This window comes from Orbicella franksi, chromosome 6 (assembly GCF_964199315.1).
Source record: "Orbicella franksi chromosome 6, jaOrbFran1.1, whole genome shotgun sequence".
In the NCBI taxonomy this organism is placed as follows: Eukaryota; Metazoa; Cnidaria; class Anthozoa; order Scleractinia; family Merulinidae; genus Orbicella; species Orbicella franksi.
Genome location: NC_138150.1, coordinates 5113424 through 5134408, shown reverse-complemented (window position 1 = coordinate 5134408; position 20985 = coordinate 5113424). Strand labels below are relative to the sequence as shown.

General features: G+C 40.4%; 1 pseudogene across 1 annotated transcript in view; it reads right to left on the bottom strand.

Moving 5' to 3' along the window:
* The window catches only part of LOC145491291 (uncharacterized), a 28805-nt pseudogene that overhangs the window by 4702 nt on the left and 3118 nt on the right, over window positions 1-20985 (bottom strand). Inside the window, exons 2-19 of the transcript XR_014049804.1 lie at window positions 19910-19924; window positions 19144-19214; window positions 17773-18033; window positions 17154-17295; window positions 16224-16576; window positions 13924-14065; window positions 12430-12444; window positions 11150-11220; window positions 9427-9684; window positions 8725-8866; window positions 7755-8107; window positions 7131-7272; window positions 5216-5568; window positions 3913-4054; window positions 3133-3309; window positions 1929-2105; window positions 812-988; window positions 412-588 (exon numbers count right to left, since the gene is read on the bottom strand). The product of XR_014049804.1 is annotated as an uncharacterized LOC145491291 (transcript). The remainder of the gene's footprint in view (window positions 1-411; window positions 589-811; window positions 989-1928; window positions 2106-3132; window positions 3310-3912; window positions 4055-5215; window positions 5569-7130; window positions 7273-7754; window positions 8108-8724; window positions 8867-9426; window positions 9685-11149; window positions 11221-12429; window positions 12445-13923; window positions 14066-16223; window positions 16577-17153; window positions 17296-17772; window positions 18034-19143; window positions 19215-19909; window positions 19925-20985) is intronic.

The following is a 20985-nucleotide window of genomic DNA, read 5'->3' as shown; positions in this document are numbered from 1 at the left end:
GCAGCCAATAAATAAGCGAGAAGAGCTATTGACAATGTTCGTGTCATTTTGAATAAACTTCACTTATCTTTGTTTAAGGCAAGTTTACGGTGTCTTTTCCCCGCATTTATTCCCGGTTTTTTGATCATTTTGGAGTCTTTTTATTGTAAAAAAATAAATTGCGTCAGTTTTTTTATGCGTCTGTCCTCTTATTGATGATAAATTTCGTCATAACATTCTCAAAGTTTACTGTGGAACCACTCGCCTACGGCTCGTGTTTCCACAGCCACTTTGACAATGTTATGACGAAATATATTTTGCTAATTTTAGTGGAATTTCGGTCCCTTTTTTCTTCGTGGGATGCGTGAGAAGGGATTGCTGGTCGTCGCCTAGGCCTTACGGAACTTGTCGGTTGCTATTTTTCCATTTTACCTGGACACCCCTGATTGTTGCATTCCCTGCTGGAACTGTCGGGTCCCAGTCTACTGCAGTCTTCTCCACCATGTGATGGTGGTGGATTGGTACACGTTCTTTTACGCGTCTGTTCTCCAAGCCCACAAGTCGTTGAGCATTTACCGTACGGTCCCCAATCTGAATAACCTCCGTTTACTACGAAAATGGATAACAGCATAAATAACAAAAATATGTTTATTATGTTTTGTAGCCTAGCTCAGGAGTCTAGCTCTTAGCCGAGCTCTTCACAATATTCTTCCAGCCACTCTGGGAAAGGCTTTTTTGTATGTAGTAGTCTAGTTTCTTTTGGAGGTGCCAGAATTTGACGTCGTTGATAAGATGATCCAAATGTAGCTGATAATATCGTCCATATCCTTACCTGGGCATTTCTGCTTGTTGCATCCGCTGGTACTACTGTCGGGTCCCAGTCCACTGCAATTTTTTCCTCCGTTTGCCGGTGGTGGATTGGCACACGTTCGTTTTCGTGTCTTCACCCCACCTCCACAAGTCTTGGAACAGTCGCCATACGGTTGCCAATCCGTATACCCTCCGTTAACTACAAAACGTGAATGACGAAAAGCCAACTTTGCTTTTCTGTACAATTACGTCAAGGGGAATGAGTTTGATGGTATCTTCGACAAATTCATTGTTTGCATCTCGAATTTAAAAATAAATCTTTCAAAACCCGATATGCTATTTATAAAAGGGAAGCAAAGTTTACTTGTTTCTCAGGAAATGGTCCAGAAAGTGCGTCATACAATGCAGTTTTAATTGGCAGGTTTTAAAAAGTCTGCATGATAATTGACAATACTCTTTGCAAGATCTAGCGTCCCCAAAGATAAATTTGATGCCGGACGATCTATGAAGTACATATGGAGAGCACCATCAGTAGCTGACGTGAAAGGCGCTAAGAAAATTGTAATTTAGCAACTGTTGGTCCTGTTAATTATTTGACTAGTGAATCAAATAAGGAAACAAAGGGTGAAAGAATTTTTTACAGCAAGAAAGAGATTTTTGCAATTGTTACTTCGAGATCTATGAATATCCCATTGTGTACTTTGACAATTTGTAGTTTAGGATTATTTGTAACAAAGTCAAAAGCAGTCTTAACCATTTACTATATAGAGGCGAGATAAGAAGAACCGATCTCGGACCTCTTAGAATGCTAAATTTAATGGATTACTTGCACCTTATTTACAAGTGAATAATTGCTCACTTTTTATCCAATAGCTTGTGTACCCACCGTTATCTGGAAAATCATTTTATAGCACGGTAGGTGTCTTTCAGTAATGGATGGTATAGTGTGAGTAATAATATACACGGGAAAAATTAATTGATTTTGATTGCCCGAGAGCAGTGCAGTTCAACTGTAAGACCAGTGCAAAAAAGGGGTTCTTGCAGTTGTTACTTCGACATCTATGAATATCCCTTTGTACATATTGATAATTTGTAGTTTAGGATTAATTGTAACAGAGTTAAAAACAGTCTCATTATACCTGGACATCCCTGGATGTGGCATTCCATGGTAGAAGTGTCAGGTCCAAGTGCACTGCAGTTTTCTCCTCCGTTTGCTGGGGGCGGATTGGTACATGTCCTCTTTCGCGTCTTCACTCCACCTCCACAAGATTTTGAACACTCGCCGTACGGTCCCCAATCCGAGTAATTACCATTTACTATATAGCAGAGAGATAAAAAGAACCGAATTGGACTTCTAAAAACGATAAATTCTATGGATTACTTGCATATTATTTGCAAGTGAATAATTGCTTATTTTTTCACCGATGGCTTGCGTACCCGCCTTACCTGGAAAAACATTTTATCGCACGGTAGGTTTCCTTCACTTATGGATGCTTTAGTGTGTGCTATGGAATTTTAAACTTTAGCTGTGTTACTCAATGGGAAGCTAATCACATCTGGGTCAATAACGGCAAATAGTATATAGATTTAGCCAAGCCGAAAAGCGGAGGTCCTGGGCCTGTTTATTTAAAGCCTGATTAAGCTAACCAAGATTAAGCTAGAATTTTGATTTGTGTGTTTTCTTTTAAACTTGGCGGTGAGGTTTTTGCTTAGATTGTTTCTGAGTTTGAATAATCACAAACTACAAAAAACATTAGCAGTGAAAAACGTTTTTACACTCGCAAATAAATATTTCGGTTAATTTTTAATCCTTTGTCAGCGTTAACCGGCTCAGCTCCGAACAACAAAAAGAAAACAAAATAAGAATAAAAAGTGACCAAAATAGCAAGCCACTGATAAAGATTGAAAATAGCTTTGATAGGAAAGGTAGGTTAGATGTCTGTTGGAAAAATGTGAAGGAAGTTCATAAATTTTAAAATGTCTTTTGATTAAGGCAATAGATCCCAACACCTTAAGTCAGAAGTCTTACTCTTAGCCTAGCTCCTCGCAATCTTCTCTCGGCCATACTGGGCAAATGATCTCCTTTGTGTGTGTTTTAGCCTAGCGCTTAGCGTACGCTGTAACTCCTCGAAATCCTCTCCAGCCACACTGGGCGAAGAATCTTTCTTAGTTTGCTTTATAGCCTAGCTCAGGAATCTAGCTTTTAGCCTAGCTCTTTACAATAGTCTCTGGGAAAGGCTTTTTCTTTTTATGTTCTAGTCTAGTTGGCTTCGGAGGTGCCAGAGTTCGAAGTCGCTGAAAAGATGATCCAAATGTGGGCGATAATATTGTCCATATCCTTACCTGGGCACTCGTGATTGTTGCATTCGCTGGTAAAACTGTCGGGTCCCAGTCCACTGCAATCTTTTCCTCCGTTTGCCGGTGGTGGATTGGTACACGTTCGTTTTCGCGTCTTCACCCCACCTCCACAACTCTTTGAACACACACCGTACGGCTTCCAGTCTGAATAACCACCGTTTACTACAAAAAAGAACATAAAATTATTACGACGAATGGCCTATTTCCTCTATGAAACTCGCCTTCAGGGAATCATGGTTGTTGTATTCATCGAAATAACCATCCAGTCCAAGATGATGATTCCCTGCAGGCGCATCTCATTGAGGGAATTAGGTGTTGCATTCTCAAGCAATAGTGCTTACAATCAGAAAGAATGACTGTATTGGAAACGTGCACGTAGACCAATCTTTTTATAATGTGGTGGGGCTGTGGTAGGGTAGGAGGCTGGTGGGGTTTGATGGAGGGAGTATGCAACATGACACTGCTTAAAGTAATCTTGTGTGTTATAAGTCAACGGAGTTGTGAGCACGAAAATGGAGGGAGGCGCTGACATTAGGTATTTCCTACAAGGTATGTGCTATTTGTCAGTATTTTCATTACTTTTTTAAAATCAAGAGTTCCGCTATAAATGTAGAGGACATGAGTATTTCAAAAAGGTAGCGTAAGGTAAAAACTAGTTAGCCAACCCTGTTGATAGGTCAAGTTCGGGTGAGTTAGTTTTTTTAGGAGTTTATACAATAAAGGTAGGGCATATTACCAATTAAAGAAAGTATTGAAGATTCTTACTTGTTTTACATCCGTACAGTTCTACTCGCAAAGCGATGCGAAAGTACCAGCCCTCAGGAATGATTCGTATTGATCTTGTAGTGATTGGTGGAATCAGGTCATGCTTGACAACGCTGTCTTCATCATTGTTGGCTTTAAAAACCTTAAAAAGAATAACTGTTTTGTAAAATGTAGATTTTTTCTCTGTACCATTTTAAGAGACCTACTGTGCGCATTATTCAACGACTATCTCGATCAGCTGTTCTGTTCAGCTGTTCTGCACGAAATTGAGAGTTGATCAATCGTAGCTCGTGCAATTTCTTGGACGTTTTTGCACCAGTTTAAGAGAAACTCACTATTTGCCGTGTCTTTACTTTGAGAAATAAAAGTTCTTCAATGGCTTTTTGCATCTCTGAGATCGTATATTAATTGATTGTGATTTCTACTTAAATTACCCAAGGACGTTCGCGCTAATTGTTTCTGCGCATCCTTACTGTGCACGCAAATTCGCACGCCACGTCATACATGTACGCGCGCTAAGTAATAAAATGAACGATGATAGGGCAGATGGCCATTGCTCTAGCTTTTCCTGGATTTAACGATCGCGGACGCTCGGTGACCCCTATTTTTCTTTTGATGGATCATTTTCTCTACCGATTTTCTGCGTTTAGCATTTAGCGATGGTGCATATTGTTTTTTGCATAATGCACCATCGAATTTCGTTCTTTTTAGCTCGTCCTTTATCTTCGTGACGTTTCAAATGCCTCTTGAAGGGTTAAGTTTTGTGGAAACGTTGGTAACATTAGGAATTGTTTATGCAACAGACTTACTTCTACAAAACATGACTAAGATCGTTTGCCTCCGTTAACTTACCTTCGATATTTTTAACTATAAACCCCTGTAGACCATACTGAATTACAGGGTAGTTTTCCACACGTTTTATCTGTGAAACGAAGTCGGTGACCCCCAATTTTTTTTGTATTCCTGACACAAGTAACTCATTATCTGACTACAGTAAAAATTTTAACAAAATTTAACGACTGGAAAATTGTCGCTGTTAATTCCGTCCACAGAAATTCTAGTCTCCTAAGCAGCCATTTTTTGGGATGCCAAGATGCGCTCCCCCCAAAGGGAGGAGCGTTCAGATGCGGAGGAGACCACCGAAAGTCTTGACCAATCGTATTAATTCGATATTAGATAAGTTAACTGTAGGTGACCTCCAGCAGGGACAGTGGGCAGCTAGTATTTAAGATACGGAATTGAAGTTGTCTACTCTATTGTATAGTATTGTAAATTAAAACTTAATTATTTTCAAAATATTGACCTTGGTATGCCATTCTGGCTGGTATTGCTGGAGGTAACCGCGGTCATCAACGTATTGAAGGGTGTAACTCTTGACATAAAAAAGCCCATCGTGATAACCCTGGGTGGCAATGCCAGTAACTTGCGTGTCTCTACCAAAATTGATCTGAAGCCATTGATGCTGATCACTCTCTGCTGGTATCCAGCCTCCTCTACGTGAAAATCTTCCCTTATAGTGCAGCCTAGCATTTCCAGGAACGAACGATGAAGACGGAAGGGCCATCGTAGAGGAGGCTGTTATTGCGGAATCTGGAATTGACTTATCTTGCATCCCCAGTGGATCCTCACAACTGACCTCGTGAGGTATTTGGAAACCTAAGAAAACAAGACGGGGAAAACAAGGCTGTTGGTCTATGTGAAAAGAAATACCTTTAACAACAAAAATAAAAGTTCACATCGAAAAAAAACAGGCAGGCATGGAGAGTGTTAACGGACAAGTTAAAGGGTAACCAAAAAGTACAACGACTACCACTACAACTATCACTACAAACACTAATGCCACAAGCGCTACCACTACCACCCCACTAACACTACTATTACCATTACCACTGCGACAACCACTACCACTATCACTAACACTGCCACAACCACTACCACTACCACTACCACTACCACTACCACTACCACTACCACTACCACTACCACTACCACTACCACTACCACTATCACTACCACTATCACTACCACTACCACTACCACTACCACTATCATTATCACTACCACTACCACTACCACTACCACTACCACCACCACCACCACCACCACCACCTGCCACTGCCACTGCCACTGCCACTGCCGCTGCCGCTGCCGCTGCCGCTGCCGCTGCCGCTGCCGCTGCCGCTGCCGCTGCCGCTGCCGCTGCCGCTGCCGCTGCCGCTGCCGCTGCCGCTGCCGCTGCCGCTGCCGCTGCCGCTGCCGCTGCCGCTGCCGCTGCCGCTGCCGCTGCCGCTGCCGCTGCCGCTGCCGCTGCCGCTGCCGCTGCCGCTGCCGCTGCCGCTGCCGCTGCCGCTGCCGCTGCCACTGCCACCACCACATCACTACGACTTCGACTACCACTAACTCTATTTCTACCACTACCACTAACGATACGGCTACAGCTATCGCTTCTGCTACCACTACTGCCACCACAACCACTGCCACTACTAAGACCACTACAACTACCACTACCGCTACGGTTACTGCTCCGCTTACGGCTAGCGCTAGCGCCAACACTACCGTAACCACAACCACTCTCACAACCACTACCACAACTACTACCACTACCAATACCACCACCACCACCACCACCACCACCACTACCACTGTTGTTACTGCTACTGCCAGCACTACCACCACCATCCCCATCACCATCACCACCAACCTCACCACCACTACCTCTACTGCTGCCACTGCCACTGCCACTGCCGCTGCCACTGCCGCTGCCACTACCAATGTGGCTGATGCACCCGTTACCTCTGCCACGGTCACTACTGCTACTGCTAACACTACTGCTACTGCTACCCCAACCGCAATCACAACCACCACCACTACCACTACTGCAAACCACTACCACTACCACTACTGCTACTGCCACCATCCCCATCAGTGCTGCTGCTGGTGCCGCTGCCGGCTACCACTACTAGCTACCGTTACCAGCAACCACTGCTGGCTACTGCTGCTTGCTACTACTGCTGGCTAGCGCTGCTGGCTAACGCAGCCGGCTGCTGCAAGTGCAACCGTATCACCACCACAACCACGAAAATTACCACAACCATTACCCCGACCACTACCGCAATTACTGCCACGACCGCTGCAGCTACTGCTAATGTTACTAATGCTGCTACTGATATAGCTACACCAGCTTCCTTTGTTACTTTTCGATGATGACAGCTCCGTACCTGATTTACAACCATAGAAATCAGCCCTCAATGAAATCCAGACATGGTATTTCAATGGATTGATTCGGATGTAGCGTGCAATAATAGGAGTCGTTAGGTTGTGACTCACAATTGAGAATCGATCCTTATTCCCCTCAAATTCCTTAAAGAAAACAAAAGAGTACGGCGTTCTTGATTAACAACATGAGATAATTGACTAAAACGACACAATAGAACGCGCGGAATATAAACAGATTACAACCAAGAGTGGATGAAGGGTAAGGGAGTTAAAGTGGGCTTTACCATTAAAATCACTCTCAAGTTAATTTTAGACCTAGTACCCAATTCTTTGGCGGTTAGACACAACAGCTGTTACGTCGATGATTTAATGGAGGATGAAAATACATGTAAAACGGCTAGGGCTTTCCAAGTGAATATAATCCTCGATATGATTCTCGATATGATTGGCTATTTCAGGACTCTACTGTAGGTTTGAAAACCAGGAGTGTGCTAAAAATAACTTGAGGAATTACCTTGAGAGCGAGGTCTATATGGGGAACTTACTCTCTTGCTTTAACTTCTCTCTTGATCAAAACAAAACAACTCACAAAAAAACTATTGGGTTTTAGATTGAAGAAAAATTACCTTGACAGAACCGTCTTCCAGGTAGTCACGGAAAGATTTTCCGTCATAACTGTACGTCAGACGATACTTTTTCACCCATTCGAAATCATCGTCTCTTCCTTGAGTGGAAACTATCGTCACTTTAACGAAACGCCCAAAATTCACCTGAAACCAACTGTCGTCTCGTAGATTACCAGCTGCCCAAGCTCCATAGTGTCCAGGCTTACGCCTGAAATTAAGTCTTCCATTGCCCGGTATATATAAAGTTTTACCCGGAGCTTCATAGCTTGAAGCAGTTATTGAGGAGTCTGAAATAGCGTAATTTTCCAGACCTAATCCTTCCTGACAAGCGGGGGGTAGTGGGGTGGGAAAACCTGAAGGACAAATGGTGATTTTTATTTGTAGTTTGTTTTATTTTAGAAGTGACTTATGTACATGCATGTAGCAGTGAGAGAAAACGGTCATTGGATGCCCCTAATGTAATATATCAGTTATACAAACTGCTGACTAGCTATTGCCAACTTACTGCACAATTGTTACAGTACAAAGATTCTTCCTTAGACTGCTTAGATGGCCCATCATTAAATCAAATGCAACGTCCCGGTTTGGAGTTTAAGCAACTAACAACGCCACCAAACAAAAGGTTTAATGAGGAAAACAATGGCTGTACACGTGCGGTATAAATCTTTGTATATTTCTCTTGAGATAACAAAGTTTTGCCTATTTTGGTTTTGGTGAACGTGAGCCTCGACGGCTAATTTTTCGCATTTTCTTTTGAAAATGATCACTGGCGTTACATATCAAGTTTGGGTTGGTCTTGGAACCAATCGGCGACTGAACAGATCTAGATAATAAAGATATTCAATGGATAAATATATTTCTGCTTTACAAGGCCTCGTTGTCGACGTAGTCATTATGTTAGCTCCCTAGTATCAGAAAAGATACGTTGATTAATATATAACAGAAGCATTCACTGGTAACATCTCCCTACCTGAACGACACCCATACAACTCCATTCTTAGTGACATCCATCCACGATACGATACCGGTTGAACTCGGATGTAGCGGGCATAGATTGGTGGATCCAGTATGTTGATATGAACGCTGTCTCGGTCACTGTTACCTTGAAAGACCTAAAGTGATAACAACAGACACGTGTACGTAATGGCAAGTGTCAACAAAGCGTTTAGCAAAAGCGGACGACCACGATCAGGGTGTCTGATTTCAAGGAGAACGAAGTGACTGGACAATACGATATTGAGAGCTTATCTAACAAAGGTCAAATAAAACGTTTGTGGAGTTAGCCTCATTGTACGGCGTTGGAGATGGAATGGAGCGATCTGGGTTCTTGCCCTGGGCTGGGTAATTGCGATGTGTTCTCAGGCAATATCACTCTTCGCCGAGGTGTATAAATGGATGCCGGCGAACTTAATGCTGGGGTGCGGTGGGATATCCCTTCGAAGGACTGGGCTCCCTTCCACTGGGGGAGAAGAAATACTTCTAGTCGCCAGTCTTGATAAACTACGCCCTTTATGTACAATTTAATTGGCCCAACGTAAACTTTCTTTTCCTTCAGTTAACGTGAAAGTTCAATTTCCAAAGGATAAAACGAAAACAAACAAACAAACAAACAAAGAGACGAAAAAGTGAATTACTGTATGACTTTAACTTTAGTGTTTTGGTTTCAACTTACTCTGTCAGAGCCATATTGACCGTTCTTGTAAAACTCAAAATAACCGCCATCATAGCTATAAGACACCTTGTATTCAGTCACCCACTCATATACTTCTGCTCGGCCCTGAGTTCCGATCTTGGTCACTATTGTAATGTCACCAAGATCCACCTGAATCCATTGTCCTTGTTCCAGGAACGAAGTTGACCATGCACCTGCTTTGCCTTTCCCTGGCCTGTGATTAAGCCTGGCATTGGTAGCCCCTCGAGCTACACTATGCTGCAAATATAAGACGTCGATTCATAAATTTCTTGTTTGATTGTCCTTGTCCTCTTATTAAGGGAATTGAGCTACTTCGCACTGAAGCTCTTTACTTTCAAGAGCACCATACGAATGCACCTCTCAGCACCCCTAAACTTGTTTTTCTTTCTTAAGTCTGGCGGTTTTTTTATATGTATGTTTTGTTTTTTGCTCTACCTTAATCTAAAATGTAATTTGTAAATTCTTCCTTCATCTCTACTACCCAACATTTAGACTCTACTAGGCTGGAGGCTAACTTGAAAACGTAACGGTTCATTAAGCCTCCATTTTCATTAAAATAAGATTAAAACAGTTACCTTAACCGATACATGCTACATATATTAAATACACAAAAATGTTATAATATTTATATCTGTATTGAGAAAATAAAGATGTTGTTGTTGTCTTTATAGAAAGAACCCTATGCAGCATAATAATCAGTACCACATGAAAGTACTGTTCAATAGCAATAGCTGCTGCTGGAAATCGGCTTCAAAACCGTTCAAAAGCGTTAGAAGCTGACGATCGTTTCTCGAAATTCACCGACGGAGAAAGCAAAAATGGCAGATTTCAAGACTACGAGACGTGACCAGTAACTACTGACACACTATTACTGGACAAGAATCACAATCGCATCAAAATAATAAACCAAATTTGAGTACGGTAAAAACAACCAACGGTACCTTGAGCTAACCCGCCTGATATGTCGTGAAAGAGTATACTGCACAAGTATAATGTATAGAATTACTCAAGCCTAAAAGCGGGGCTCCTGGGCCGGGCTGTTCAAAGCCCGATCAAGATAACCCAGTTTAAGCGAGAACTTTGATTTGAATTTTGTAACTTTGCAGCGAGGTTTTCTGTATATTGTTTGGCCTTCTGTTTTGAGTTCGAATAATCTCAAAATACACTAAACAAAAGCAGTGAAAAGCATGTGTATAAAAGAATTGCGTATACTTCTGTTAATTTTAAACCTGGGTTAGCGTTCACCGGCTTCCGAGCAACCCGGCCCCGTTTACAACAAGTTATTCAGACATGAGCCCACGATCCAATAGAAAACCAGCATTTGGGTTGCCGTCAACTTTTAAAAGCACGTGACCTCGATGAGCTCTGAACTTGAGCTCACGATATGGTCACGTAATACCGGTCAGCGGATACCTTGATTTGACAGGTGTCAATTGACCATAACATGGATGTCCAATATCAAAGAAGGAGGCTATAAATCAAGGCTGTGTGTTTCTGTCAACCTTTAAGCTGGAGTATGGCCGCCATCTTGCGCGACTCCGTCGTCGTCGTCGTGCGTACGCGCCCACGAGCAATACCGCTAGCCATGATAACCATGAGAAAATCAATTCATGGGTTTCTTGCTCTTTCCTATATGGGTATGGGGCTCCGCTTGGCGGCCATTCGGGCCGCCGGAGTTTCGCTAAAAATGTACTGCATTTACCTCGTAGTTAGCTTTGATGTCAGAGTTGGGGATTTCCCCATTTTCCATTCCGAGGGCTTCTTCTTGGCAACCTGAAAGTATTAACAAAAGTGAAGTGTAATAGAACCCATAACTAAGCAAAACACCTTCTTTTTTATATAAAATGAATCTTTTTGGCAGAAATTCATGAGTATTTGCAGTGCTGCAGTACGAAACTTAGGTCTATTGATAAGGCTACAAAACCGATTTAACTCAGGCCTTTAGGTAAAAAAGCTGTAGCTTGGGGGGTCTTTTAACTACAGTCGAACCTCCGGTTGCGACCACCTCTCGTAAGCGACCACCTCTACTCAGCGAACAGTTTTCCACAATACCAAAAGTTTCCAAGTCGAATCACTATATTTGGAACCTCTTGTAGGCGACCAGCTCTCGTAAGCGACCGTGGCCACTTTTAGAGCTAAAAGTTTGAAATTGTCTTTTGTTTTTAACCTCCCGTAAACTACCACTTAACAGATAATAGAGCGGAAACTGGAGAATAAGGTATTGTAACATTGTCGGGTTCCTGGATAGTACAGGGGACGGAAATGTCTTGATGGGAAGAATCAGAATCTTTCTCGAAATTAACTTTTCCAACGAATAAAGCATTTAAAACATGGGGTAAGTCTCTGCAATTACCATATGCTAATGAGGCAAAATTTTGACGCAGTATGGTCTAAGCTCTCGTAAGCGACCACCTCCCGTAAACGACCACCTAGGCTCGACATTTTGGGTGGTCGCCTACGGGAGGTTTGACTGTATGACAACCAATGGATGCCGTACATATTTGCCTTAAATTTCCGTTCTCAATAAATTTAAGTTAACTATAACACTTTATAGCAGACTAGCGCATTTTATGTTAAACTGATATATTTTTTGACCTTTACTAGCTCATTAGACATTTTGAGTGGTCATTTGGAAGTTCCAAAATAGCAGTCGCTTTTCGTATTGGCTGCACATTCTGACGAGGTACTTAATAAATTGATTGAATTAACATTGACTAAGCTTTGTAGTTTTAATACTGTACACGTACGAAAATCAGTGAAGTGCATGTAATTCTTAATTTTGAAAATAGCAGAATAAATTAAAACTCTTAAGTTTCATCCTACAACTTCTCGATGCATGCAATCCAATTATTTGTACATTCAAATATCCCTAGCATAGATCACGATCAAATTATATAGGCTAGTTGTATGGGTAATGTTAAGGACTATGAAAGCAGACTGGTGATGAAAATTTGAGACTTTCTTATTTTTCAGAGTACATACCTTTATCCGCATTTCCTGGAGAAGAAGAAAGAAAACGGGGTTACAATGTGCAAGAGACCTACACCTTTAATTATAACAATGAGACTAGACAAGTAAAAATCAATACAAGAAATCCCCTATTTTCCGTTTTGGATTTTTTCCTAATGTAATGATACTAACAGGTGCCTCTTAGCCTGACTTTAACCTTTTTTTATTCAAAAGTATCCCCCTCTCCTAAAAATGTATGATGTATTTTTTTCAGTAGATTTCTACTAGTATACTAATTATGCAAATAATGTTATTTGATTGGCTGCTGAGCCATTGAACAGTATCAGCCATTAGAATGCAGTGGCTTGGTCTGGTCCACAAAATTGAATCGTAACGTGTCCTCGTTTGTCCGACGTTTTGAAAGAACATTTAGAAATAAACGAGTAAATAAAATTCCTGAGAAAGCTAAGAGGAGGGCATTTACGGTTTCTTGGATTAGAAAAGCTCGAAAATTTTTAAAAAACTTGATAACCGGACTTACACAACTGCAAATGTCAAATTGACAATTAATTCAGTCCGCGCGAATTCTCTAAAGCGTGAAGTTTAATACTAATACCAGAAATAATTGGAATCGTTATTTTAAGGAAATTTCACTTAGAATAGTACTAAAACATAGATCATTCGCTCTCTATTACTATGAGGCGATAGTTGATTCGGCCTTCGGCCTCATCAGCTAGAAATCTCGAGCTCATAATCTACTTGTTAAATAGTTCTTTTATTTAAGAAATGGAAAACATGTACCGCGTTTCTGCGGCTTGTTCCCACAGCATTTCTCGTTCTCCCAAACTTCCACTCGTGTTTCTATAACTCGATAGAAACACGGAGAACATGCTTTCTATTTCTTTTAGAAAACATCGCGAAGAAAAAAATAAAAAAAACTTGTTAACTTTGATTATCAAAATGTAAATTCTCTATGCTCGCGCCATCATTACGTCAACAGCTCATGCTAGTTCTGTGTTTCTATCGAGTTATGGAAACACGATTTTTAACCAATCAGCGCACGTATTTTCGTAGGACCTTTTTCTAAGAGTATATGTATCAGTGAACTGTTGATGTAAAAAATACAGATAAATATAAAACTTCATTGCGACGGAAATAATAAATGAAAAAGAAACTAGTGTGAGGAAGTCTCTTCAGGATTAAAGTACAAACATTACATAAAAAGTCCGCTGTTAGTAATATGTGCGAGTTGATATTTGTTGCGACTTTTGCTGTCGGCCAGCGCTGCCGGCTAGCGCTGCCGGCTAGAGCTGCCGGCTAGCGCTGCCGGTTAGCGCAGCCGGCTAACGCTGCCGTCTACTGCAACCGCGACCCCTATCACCACCACAACCACGAACACTACCTCTACTACTACCCCGACCAGCAAAGCAACCACTGGCTACAGCTACCGCTAATGTAGCTGATGCTGCCACTGATACAGCCACAGCAGCTCCCTTTGCTACTATTTCGACGTTGACAGCTCCGTACCTGATTTACAACCATAGAAATCAGCCCTCAATGAAATCCAGAGATGGTATTCCAATGGATTGATTCGGATGTAGCGTGCAATAATAGGATTCTTTAGCTTGTGACTCACAATTGAGAATCGATCCTTATTCCCTACAAATTCCTTAAAGAGAAAAAAGAATATGGCTTTCTTGATGACCAACATGACATAATTGACTAAAACGACACAATAGCACGCGCGGAATATAAACAAATTACAACCAAGAGTGGATGAAGAGTAACAGAGAGTTAAGGTATCATGGTAGGTGAATTTTTACAAAAATTGCGAAAAATCTTTTTTAATGTTCAAATCGAGGAAACTGAAAGAAACATTTTGCAAAAAGAATGGGGGAAAAAAGCTTTTGTACTTTCTTAAGATAAAGAGAAAAATTATTTTTTGAACCTTACTAACCCCTTACGGCGCGTTGACACCTATAATTAAAACTCACCGCCAGTTGTCACGTATAATGCGAAATGCGATGTGATGATATTTCATCTGTTCACGCAAACTGTTCTCGATCTGGGTTGTTTCATCGCTAGTTAGCTTTCGTTCTTGTCAAATTTTCTTTATGTCAGGACGAAAACGCAAGAACATTTTTGCCCATTTTCGTCTTGGAAGAAGCCGAAGAGGTGAAAATTTGGTGGAAACTTGTCAGCGTCGAACAAGATCGTTAGCTCTGAGTGACTGTGGGTCGCACTGTAACCAAGAAGAATGGTTAAAGGAACTCGAGGACACTTGTCCCGCTAAGAGGCTCAAGGACAAACAACAAGAACAAGTCACACGAAATAGACCGTTTTCGACTGGGCGGTTTGTTGCCCCATTTCAGACCATGTGATGATACTCTTGAGAATTCTTCCTTTCAAATTTTCAAATAGTCGCGTATATATGAAAAAATAATTTTTAGATGGATAAAAGAACAATTCTCTAGAGAATATCACGTGGTCTATAATGGGACAACAAACTGCCCAAGCGAAAAAGGTCTATTGCTGGAGAACGGACGCGATTGCGAAACTTCCACAACGAGAGAGTCAAGCGCAGATATAAACCTCGAGATTTCCTCTTTTGGCTTAACAAGGCATGGTTTCAAAAAATGTCTGGAGAACAAAGAAACCTAAACTTAAGCGACAAAATACCAATAACGCCGACGAAATCTTCTGTTGTGAGTAAAATAATTCATGGAAGGCTAAATACCAACCTGTGTAAAGCTCTTGGCAGTTGTCGCTTCTCGGAGGATTTCACTGCGACGGGTTTCCGCGCCAGAATTGTGGACGTTTGTTTATTTCAAGTTATCATGAGCTATTGTTATGGTATACTGACCCATGCCGACATCTGTCAGTGCGGAGGGGATTTTTAACACTTCATCATACCAATCTCATAAAAGATTTTTCGTCTTTTTCTCGATAAAATAAAACTGTATATTAGGATAAACATTTTTAGTTCGTTTACGCGCGTCTTCCGATAGAATTGGCTGAAAAGCAGCATGTATGTTCCTGGATACCTGCTTCGGAAAAGGGTGACGGGCTTTGTTTAATTTCGCCTTCGTTTCAAAGTTATGGCCTTTTTAGTAGAAGAAAACAGTCGCATTGAAAATATCAAACTGTTGGAGTGTGTAGAAAAAAACCAAATCACATCGGGAAAATCGCCGACACCCTTTTTGAGGGTGATGTCTGAGACATTTCCGATGTTAATCGCACCGCTCCGATAATTCACGCGCGGAAGCGAACCAGTTTAAGCGAAGCAGTGTTTCTGGGTATTTCTTTTAATATCACTGTGACAATACATTTTTTTGAAAACTTCAAAGACATGTTTATATTCTATAACTATTAAGTCCTCAGAAAATGTGTAAGTTGATGGGGTTTTCTTTCAAAGCGTCAGCGTAAGAGCACGTTTTCCAAACACTGTCAATCAACCTATCATAATACCTTAAAGTAGGCTTTATTACCATTGTAATCACTCTCAAGTTAAGTTTAGACCTTTAAACCACCGGATGGGCGGTTTGGCGGTTAGACACTACAGGTGTTGCGTGGATGATTTAATGGAGGATGAAAATGCATGTAAAACGGTTTGGGCTTTCCACGCGAATATAATCCTCGATGTGATTGGCTATTTCTGGACCTTCCTGTAATTTTGGAAACCAGGAGTGTTCTAAAAATAACTTGAGGAATTACCTTGGAAGCAAGGTCTATACGGGGGACTTACTCCCTTGCTTTTAATCCTCTCTTGATTAAAACAAAACAACACACACAAAAAAATATTGAGTTTTAGATTGAGGAAAAATTACCTTGACAGAACCGTCTTCCAGGTAGTCACGGAAAGATTTTCCGTCATCACTGTAAGTCAGACGATACTTTTTCACCCATTCTGAACCATCCTCTCTTCCTTGAGTGGAAACTATCGTCACTTTAACGAAACGCCCAAAATTCACCTGAAACCAACTATCGTCTCGTAGATTACCAGCTGCCCAAGCTCCATAGTGTCCAGGCTTACGCCTGAAATTAAGTCTTCCATTGCCCGGTATATATAAAGTTTTACCCGGAGCTTCATAGCTTGAAGCAGTTATTGAGGAGTCTGAAATAGCGTAATTTTCCAGACCTAATCCTTCCTGACAAGCAGGGGGTAGTGGGGTGGGAAAACCTGAAGGAGAAATCGTGATTTTTATTTGTAGTTTGTTTAATTTTAGAAGTGGCTGATGTACATGCATGTAGTTTATCAGTTATGCAAACTGCTGACTATCTATTGCCAACTTACTGCACAATTGTTACAGTACAAAGATTCTTCCTTAGACTGCTTAGATGGCCCATCATTAGATCAAATCCAACGTCCCGGTTTGGAGTTTAAGCTACTAACAACGCCTCCAAAGAAAAGGTTTAATGAGGAAAACAATGACTGTACACGTGCGGTATAAATCTTTGTACATTTCACTTGAGATGACAGAGTTTTGCCTATTTTAGTGAACGTGAGCTTCCACGGCTAATTTTTCGCATTTTCTTTTGAAAATGATCACTGGCGTTACATATCGAGTTTGGGTGGGTTTTGAGACCAATCGGCGACTGAACAGATCTAAATAATAAAGATTTTCAATGAATAAATATATATCTGTTTTTACGAGGCCTCGTTGTCGGCGTCGACGTAGTCATTATCTTAGCTCAATAGTGTCTGAAAAGATACGTTGATTATATAACAGAAGCATTTACTGGTAACATCTCCCTACCTGAACGACACCCATACAACTCCATTCTTAGTGACATCCACTCGTGATACGATACCGGTTGAACTCGGATGTAGCGGGTATAGATTGGTGGATCCAGTATGTTGATATCAATGCTCCTTCGGTCCTTGTTACCTTGAAAGACCTAAAGCGGACGACCACGATCAGGGTGCCCGATTTCAAGGAGATCGAAATAACTGGACAATGTGATATTGAGAGTCTATCTAACAAATGCCAAATAAAACAACGTTTGTGGATTTAGCCACATTGTAAGGCGCTTGAGATCGAATCGAGCGTTCCGGGTTCTTGCAATGGGCTGGATAATTGCGATGTGTTCTTCAACAGTATCTCTTCGCCCAAGTGTACTATAAATGGATACCGGTGAACTTAACGCTGGGATGAGGTGGGATATCTCTTCGAAGGACTAGCATTTCATCCATCCTAGTCTCTACTCGGGATAAAAGCCGGCCTTTATGTAGAACTTGGCCTAACGTAAACCTTCTTTTTCTTCAGTTAATATGATAGTTTAATCTCCAAAGAATTAAACGAAAACAAACAAACAAACGAACGAAAAATTGAATTACTGTATGACTTTAACTTTAGTATTTTGGTTTCAACTTACCTTGTCAGAGCCATATTGACCGTTCTTGTAAAACTCAAAATAACCGCCATCATAGCTATAAGACACCTTGTATTCAGTTACCCACTCATTTAATTCTGCCCAGCCCTGAGTTGCAATCTTGGTCACCTTTGCGATGTCACCAAGATCCACCTGAATCCATTGTCCTTGTTCCTGGTGGTACAAAGTTGACCATGCGCTTGTTTTGCCGTTCCCTGGCCTGTGATTAAGCCTAGCATTGGTAGCTCCCTGAGCCACACTATACTGCAAATACAAGATGTTGATTCATAAATTTATTGTTTGATTACTTTTGTTCCCTTATTAAGGGAATTGAGCTACCTCGCACTGAAACTCTTTACTTTGAAGAGCACCATATGAATGTACCTCTCAGCATCGGTTACCCTGGTTTTCTTTCTTAAGTCTGAGTGTTCTTTTATATGTATATTTTGTTTTTTGCTCTACCTTAAGGTGGCTCAAAATAATTTCCAGCACTCTAGATTTGGATGGGTGGTTCTAAGCCCTACCTACAGAATTTTTTTAAACTTTGCCAAAAGTTGCGTCTTATATTATCAAGCTTATCAAAAGTTGATAAAATAAAAAAAAAAATTTACCTGGCCGTTTTCGAATTATAAGTTTTTAGTTTGTAATACAGTTGCTATGGTAACCTATTGTGTAACGAAAATGATAACAATGTGTTCACCAATGATTGGGCAGTTTTTTGATACCATGATTGCAGCATCAACTGATAAAGAGTGGTTATAACGATCTATCAAAATCTAAGTGTTGGAAACTGTTTTGAGCCGCCTTAACCTAAAGTGTAATTTGTAAATTCTTCCTTCATCTCTTCTATTCAACGTTTAGACATTATTAGGCTGGAGGCTAACTTGAAAACCTAACGGTTCATTAAGGCTCCAGTTTCATTAAAATAAGATTACAACAGTTACCTTAACCAATACATGCTACATATATTAAATATACAAAAATGTTACAATATTTATATTTGTATTGAGAAAATAAAGATGTTGTTGTTGTCTTCATAGCAAGACTCCTATGCGTCATAATAATCAGTGCCACATGAAAATACTGTTCAATAGCAGTAGCTGCTGCTGGAAATTGGCTTTAAAACCGTTCAAAAGCAATAGAATCCGACCATCGATTCTCCAAATTCACCGGTGGAGAAAGCTAAAGACGCAGATTTCAAGACTACGAGACGTGACCAGTAACTACTGACACACCATTACTTGAGAAGAATCACAATCGCGTCAAATTAATAAACCAAATTTGGGTACGGTAAAAACAACTAACGGTACCTTGAGCTAACCTGACTGATATGTCGTGAAAGAGTGTACAAGTATAAATATGTATTGCATTTACCTCGTAGTTAGCTTTGATGGCAGAGTCGGGGATTTTCCCATTTTCCATTCCCAGGGCTTCTTCTTGACAAGCTGAAAGTGTTAACAAACGTGAAGTGCAATAGAACCATAACTAAGCAAAGCGCCCTTTTTTATATCAAATAAATCTTTTTGGCATAAATTTGATTGTATTTGCTGTACTGTAGTACGAAGCTTAGGTCTACTGATATGGCTAGAAAACCGATTTCACTCAGGCTGTTGGGTAAAATTGCAGTGGGTTGAAGGAGCTTTCAACTATGACAACCAAAGGATGTCGTATTTTCCTTGAATTTGATCTGTTCTCGATAAATTTAACCCAACTACAACTCTTTACAGCAGACTAGCGCATCTTTTGTTAAATTGATATAGTTTTCAGCATTTACCAGTTCATTAGACATTTCGAGTGGTCAGAGAGCCAAAACTAGCAATCGCTTTTCGTATTAACTGCTCATTCTGACGAAGTACTTAAAAATTAGTTGAATTAACATTGACTAAGCTTTGTAGTTTTAATACTGTACACGTACGAAAATGTACTGTAATTCTCAATTTTGAAAATAGCAGACTACATGACATCTCTTTATTTTCATCCTAGAACTTCTCGATTCATGCAATCCAGTTGTTGGTACATTGAAATATCCCTAGTATAGATAACGATAAAAATATAGCCCAGTTGTGAGGGTAATGTTAAGGACTATGAAAGCAGATTGGAGATGAAAATTTGAGATTTTCTTATTATTCAGAGTACATACCTCCATCGGCATAGTCTGGAAAAGAAAAAAAAAACAAACAAACAAGAAGAAATAAAGACGGGGTTAGAATGTGCAAGAGACCTACCCCTTTATAGCAATGAGACTAGGCAAGTACAAATCAATAGGGCAAGAAATCCCTTGTTTTCTGCAGTGGGTAGGGGGGGGGGGATATTTTCCTACTGTAGTAAATTGGTAATGGAGTTCCTAACGTATAGTAACAGGTGCCTCTTAGCCTGCTTTTAACCTTTTTTTATTCAAAAAATAGTCCCCTCTCCTAAAAGTGTCTGATCACAGGCGAACCACGCTATGTGTTCGTGGTTAACAATTGTTTATATGAAACGAACAGAATCTATGAGAGTTATGAATAAAGCGCTGAAAATTGCATATCTAAATTACATCTCGGTCTGAATATCCCAACAAAGTTAAATGAAACGTTAATCGACTCATGTGTGGTGTTTTATCGCCTTCCCTGGCCGTCTGAAATTACGTCTCCGGCCGAGAGTGTTATCATTTGCTTTATGATATAGATTTCACACGCGCAAAACGATAAAACACCCTTTTCTATGTTTTATACTTTGATAAAACATGGACTTTTGACCAATCAGAGCGCGCGCAGGGTCCCATCTGTATTATAAAGGGAAATAAAAAAGAAAAATATTGGAAACAAAAGGTCTTTATAATTCCAGAACGATAGCTAATGGTTATGAGTTTTATGTCGATTGGCAGCTTTAATTTGAGTATCGCTTATATTTATTTGCTTCTTAATAAAATTAACGTAAAAAAAACCAATCTAAAGTAAAAACCCAGTGAAATGCAAGAATAAGTGCTGTTCACGTCACAGTCTTCAGGTTCCTGTTGCATCGTCGAATTAAGACATTTTAAGAAACGGTCTTCATACAAAAAAGCCCACCTTGAATACTAATATTAATAAGAATTAATTCATTTAAAAACAAAAAAGCTAAAAGCTTTTTTTCGTCGTGTATGTATAAAAATAAAGATTCCTTACTACGGTAGTAATATACATGAAAAAATACTCGATTCTGATTGGCTGAGAGCAGTGCAGTTCAAGTGTAAGA